The sequence below is a fragment of the Poecilia formosa genome, unplaced genomic scaffold (genome assembly GCF_000485575.1).
Source record: "Poecilia formosa unplaced genomic scaffold, Poecilia_formosa-5.1.2 Scaffold1541, whole genome shotgun sequence".
Classification (NCBI taxonomy): Eukaryota; Metazoa; Chordata; class Actinopteri; order Cyprinodontiformes; family Poeciliidae; genus Poecilia; species Poecilia formosa.
In genome coordinates this window covers 1-5,185 of record NW_006801480.1, presented here as the reverse complement: position 1 = coordinate 5,185, position 5,185 = coordinate 1, and positions in this window count along the sequence as shown.

Here is a 5,185-nt window from a genome sequence, read left to right as displayed (position 1 = left end):
CTTTTCATCCCGCATCGTGATGCTCGTAAATTAAGGAAGCATAACCTATCCTTAATGGCTTTTTTATTTATTTATTTTTTTTAAGTATTTACCTGCAAGACAAAGAAAATGATTAGTGACCAAATGATCGCAGAAGGCCTACATTCAAGGACTCTGTTCAGGCGGTCATTGACGTCAATCTGTGACGTGTGTTTCGGGATTTGAGTTTGAAATCCGAGGATCACGTCACCAATGACCAGCTGAGCCAATCAGGTGCAGGCGACGCACAGATCTTATTTTCTACAGTATTTGAATGTATTCTTTCGTTTTTTTCGTCTTAAAGTTTAATTATTTTTAAGGCGAAGACTCTCAATTATAATAAGTCATTAAAAACTTATACATTATGTGAGAATATAGTTATACATTTTATAAACTAGTAGAATTTTTACTTTTTTGTTTTTAAAAATATTGTCAATGCAATGAAAAGACAAAGTGGCTAAATTGTCACAGATGACCTGCATTCAAAGACCGTATATAAATACGGAAAATACAGATTAAGATTTAAATATCTATTGCTATATATCCATCCATTTTCTTTACACCCTTGTCCCTTAGTGGGGTCAGGAGGGTTGCTGGTGCCTCTCCAGCTATTGTTCCAGGCAGGGTACACCGTGGACAGGGCGCCAGTCTATCGCACCGCAACACAGAGACACACAGGACTAACAACCATGCACACACACTCAGACCTAAGGGCAATTTGGAGAGGCCAATTAACTTGACAGTCATGTTTTTGGACTGTGGGAGGAAACTGGAGTAACCAGAGAAAACCCACACATGCACAGGGAGAACATTCAAACTCCATGCAGAAAGACCAGGGCTGGGAATTGAACCCAGAACCTTCTTACTTCAAGGCAGCAGCTCTACCAACTGTGCCACTGTGCAGCCTATTGCCATATTAAAGTTTAATTAGTATCAAAGTGACGCATTTCAATTAAAACATCCTCTCTCTCTGTTCTTCCTCTATAATTTCTGTTTCACACACCTCAGAAATCCTGAAAATAGTTTATCCTCAGTAACAGCATGAGAGGGTAGCCATTTTGAATGTTATGCTCACTGAACAGGGTCTGATTTTTGAGTTCCCGGCTGTTTTCTCAGTGAGTCTTGACTTTTCAACATGACTCTTCTACCATCATTATCCTCCTGTATTTTTAGATGCTCTTTCTCGCTACATTTTCCCAAACTGGGAAGGAGCCGGTGTTTATGACTTTGTTAGGGTGAGAAGCAAAACCTTTTATTGTTGAACTAAAATCAGCAGAGAAACTCAAAATAATAAACACCCCCGCTTGGTAATATTGGTTTGTCCTTTAATCCCAAAATTGTTAAGTGGTGCAGATCTGAAAGAGGTTTTTGTCTAGGTATATAGCTGTGTTTACTTGTTTCTCAGGAGTTCATGAAGTCCACGGTGGACCTGGCTGACCGGCTGGGTCTCCATCTGGTGATGTCTCGTAATGCTGGGAAAGGAGAGCATCAGATCACGGTCGCTGCCGTGGGCTGGGCGACGGCAGAGCTTGTGATGTCGAGGTTAGTGGTGACTTTTTCTTTTCTTTTTATTTAAACTGTTTAACTCTTGATTGCCTTTTCATATTACTGATTACTTTGTTTTTTTTTTAATGATTGAGTGATTTTTTTTCCACTCATTTTAGACGTTATGTACCTGAATAATAGTGTGCGTTTGCATGCATAGGTCCATTACATCGCCATGGCAGCTGTTGTGTGGATGTTCACCAGATATGACCTCCCTATGACCTTCAGGCTGCCTGTTACTGTGCTGCTGCCAATTTTTTGCCATCATTTAAAGTGTAATATATCAAAATAATTTGTCGTTCTTCAGCGCCATTGACGCTCTGCCTGATCGCCCAGTTTGGACCCGCAATGAATTATGGGATATGGTGGGGCGTGAAGGATACACCGGACCCATCCTTCCAATCTGGGGAAAAGAAGGACTCATTTGAAGGAGTCTTTGAATTCGGACAGGCCTTGTCGCCACGCTATGATGTAATCGGCCTACAAATCCGTCCTTCGAAGGATGCAGACCCTGAATTCGGACACAGCTTCTATGTGTACAAAGCCTTTTTCATAGATCAAGTCTCATATTGAAAATGTCAGCATTGCAGATGGTTGGGAACCAAATACATCATCGTTAAAACTATTAGGTTTAACGTTTAGGAAAACTGAAGAAACACTAAAATCAAAATGATTAAAAGTTTTGTGAAACTTCATAGGAAGAATGGAATCATGTTTTCTGAGCATTAGCATGTCATCAGTCTGAAAGGAACAACAAACATAAAAGCTACTCTAACTCTGATGTGGCATGTTACTTCATCAGTGACATTTATGTAGGGTGGAATATTGACTACACCTAAGATTTAAGCATTTAAACTATGGGAAGATACACCAGCTGGTTTACTTTACCTGACTTGGGATGTGTCACCCCAAACACATCAGAGTCTTCCACTGAAAAACTTTGGGCAAACTCCAGGCTCTCTGCATTGTGGGCCACAGGGGGCAGGAAAAGGCCTCCGTACTCAACATGCATCGGCGATGACACGAGGACTGAGGGAGGCGACGGCTTGCAGGCTGCAGGTACCCGCTCCGTCTGGACGTAGTTTCTGTCTCTGGTCTCTCTCCTGGTCTCATGATCTGCAGAGGGAGGGCAGAGGGCAGAGCCTCTTTCTTTTCTTGTGTAGCTTTCAGAACGGCGGCCCTGTGGTGCACGTCATCGGCTTCTCTAATTTAAGGATTGGAACTATAATGTGTTCATTCTGTTCAGAAAGATGATTTGCTCAAGTTCTCCTGTTGCTTAAGCAAATCTATTTAGCTTTTTGGTTCAGGACAAAATGCCAGTGAAAGGTCTGACCCACAATACCCCCCCAGTCAATATGTCAGATATCACAAACACGACTCAATCAATACATTTTTACGACAGGCTAAATGTGTCTTGTCCATTTTAATTCTTGATATTTTTTGTTCAATGGCTCTCTTTTTTTTATGGTGTAAATCAGAGGTTCCCAAACTGTGGGGCGCGCCCCCGCCGTGTCATTGCCGGGGGAAGCCGTCTGGATGAAAAAAAACAAAAAAAAAAAAAAAACATGAACACCGTATACGCTGGGTTTTTACCTTAGAATGGCCAACTCTCTGTTATTCCTATGTCAATTAGATACAGTAGAGGCTTCCACGCTTCCCATATCTGTGTCCTCTGTCACTTTTATCAGCAGTTAAAACTGTTTAATCCGTTGTTAACATGTTGTAACCTGTTTTTCCGAGCCGCCTTTAAACGCAACATGAGCGCTATGACGCTCGCGCTGGGTTTCCACCTGTGAAGGAGACCTGCTGCTGCTGTGTGGAGCTACGTAGGTTTGTGTTAGAATCACGGCAGCAAACCAGCAAAACGCAAAGAACTTTTCACAGTTTTTCCCTCCAAACTAACCGACTGAGTTGAGTAAAGCTGCTGGATGCAGGTAATGTTAGCTAAAAGATGACTAGCTAATATCAATACAGAACCTTACGCTTAACAAGTACCTTGTAGGCTACCGATGTTGGTGTCTATTTTCAGCTACGTACATTCATTTTGCCCCCAAAGGTAGGAGTTTATAAGTTCTCACTTCTTCCTACCCCATTTTGAGCATGATATGTTAACTGAAACAAAAAAATCTGTATTTTCTCTTCTTTCTTATGCACTTCTTGTTACTGTGCACCATTTTATTTTTATATTTGTATCATGTTCGAATAAAATTTCATTTCATTTCATTTCATTTCAAACTCGTCTGTTTGTCCACTATTCTCTTCACCCAGATTTCCCATGTGCTTTGTCCTGTATCTTTTTTCATTCAGCTCTCCGTGTCTTTTTAGTTCCTCCCAGGACAAAGTCTGTTTAGATCAGTTTGATCTGGTCCTTCACTCAGTGGTAACAGTAGGAGTGTGAGAAGAGATCATGTATTTGATGTGGACTGTAAATACTGAGGCTATTTTTGAAACATAAAAGATGATCAAACTTTGTTTTCTAGTTTTTATATGACTTAACCTCATATAACTTGTTTGTACCAGGCTTCACGCCAATGACTTTAAATAGCATAAAAAACAAATCAAATGATTGTTCTGCTGCTCTAAAGCAGATTTACCACATCAAATTATCCAATTCTGATATCTGAATAAAACCAAAGCAGTGATGGGAAAAAAGCTTTTATTGAATTTGCTTACAACTTAATGTTATTTTACTCAATGATCAGCTTAATTACTTTCCATGTTTTCACAAATCAAGTGAAAGTTATACACAAGTATAAAACAGAAAACAATAAGGCCAAAAATTCACCATGACATCATAATACATAGAAATAACCTGACACTGTGAAATATATTACATTTTTAAATATCTTCCTCCCGCTTCCTGTCTTGTAAATAAACACCATGATTTTCACTGTTGTGAGACTTTTCTTTAGCATTGTGATGACTGTGAAATATAAACTAAATCTACACATTTGTTCAATTTTTACTCTTCAGAAACCAACAAAATGTGTTTTTGCACTGAGCCACAATACTCTATGTAATGACATCAGATTATGCAGCACATCTTCTTCATTCCAACCATTACAGACTCATTATTACATAAAAACATGCTACCATGACTGTTTTTAAACATTATTTTCTGGACAGAGCAAATGAGCTGAACACATTCTTCAACAGGTTCAGTCCAGGAACAAGCTCTTCATCATCGTCATCATCCTCTCCCGTCTCCATCCAAACTGATATCTGATCCTCCTCTGACCCACAGCTTTCCTGTCAGACCTCAGATGTTCCACCTCAGTCATGGACTCTCCTGCTTCCACCAGTTTGTCTCCAACCACGTTAGGAGACGCTGCTGCCTCCACCTCCAACTTGTCTGTGTCTAGCAGTGAAGACGCAGCTGGAGAGGCTGAACCGGAACAAGGCTGCAGGTCCAGATGGTGTCAGTCCCAGAGTCCCTCTGTGGGATTCTGCAGCATCAGTTCTGTTCAGTCGCCTTCCTGCTGCTCTTTTTAGATCCAGGATCTTCAGTCTGTCCAACATGGACCTGATGTTCTGATCCAGAAAGCAAGAAAAGGATTCAAATCTCAATTTTCAACCAAATAACTGGAAAACAATTAAATAAAATGGTTGATGCAACACGTTT